Below are 1143 nucleotides of genomic sequence, written 5' to 3' on the forward strand. Positions count from 1 at the left end.
GAGAGAGAGAGAGAGAAGCTGACAGGAAGATTCAAAAGCTCACAGAGGATTTCTGGAACCCTTGGCACAAATCACATTTTCTTGGCCCTCAGATAGATGCCAATTAGGACCAGGTAAGATTGCTTTCAGATAGCCTAGGCACAGACCCCCCAGTGTAGGGGGAAGCTGGCCCATCCTTTCTACTTGAGGTCTTGAAGACCAAGTGTTTTTCAGTTGTACAAAAGATATTCCGGAGGTGAGTCCTGCCTCTATGGCCCAGGAGCACAAGCTCAGCGTGGAACATTGGCCTATTGGGCCCAAGCACGCAGAAGTGCTCTGTGGGTACTCCAGCTGGGGCAGCCCAAGGCTGAGCCGAGCCCACAGCTGTACCTGGGGTATGGAGTGAGACTGACCCATTAGCTTTTTGGAGGGGGGAAGGCAGGACAATTGGGACTTGCCCAGGGTCACACAGCTAGTACACCACCTAGCTGCCAAAAGTCACTTGCAGTCATTTTCCGTGATGCCCCACGAGAAAAAGCCTTGCCTAAAAAAATATATGTGTATATATTTTTTAGATGCAGAGACACTTGTCCCTGGACAGGTGATGTCCCCCATCCATGAGGTATGTGTCCTGGGTTTATTAAAAAATAGACCGGATTCCAGTCCCAGACCTGAATCGTCCAATCAAGCCTTCCTAGGTGCTTGAATGAACACAACGTACAGGACAAGAGGGAAGGGGTAAAGGGAGTTTACCAGAACTCCAAGAAAGCTTGAGACCACAGACTTATCCTAGCTGGCTCGCCAAAATGATGAGGGATGGCTTCCTCTAGGTTCAGCAGGAATTCTGATCTTATCTTTTTTTTTTTATGTGTGATTTCCTTTTTTTAAAAATGCTTTATTAACTTCTGATTTACATCGTTCGTTTCCGCCAGATTTTGAGTTACAAATTTTCTCCCCGTTTTTCCCCCCCCATCCCCCTAAAACAGCAGTCCCACAGGATATCCCCACCTCTGATCTGCTCTCTCCCATATTTTCTCCCATACCCGTTTCAACTTTTCCAGTAGGGCATGGTGGATCTCTATATTTCCCAATTACATGTAAAACAATATTGATAATAGTATATATATATATATATATATATATATATATATATATATATATATA

Source organism: Petaurus breviceps, unplaced genomic scaffold (genome assembly GCF_028583685.1).
Source record: "Petaurus breviceps papuanus isolate PSGF00001 unplaced genomic scaffold, PetGlider_PUasm1.0 175, whole genome shotgun sequence".
NCBI lineage: Eukaryota > Metazoa > Chordata > Mammalia > Diprotodontia > Petauridae > Petaurus > Petaurus breviceps.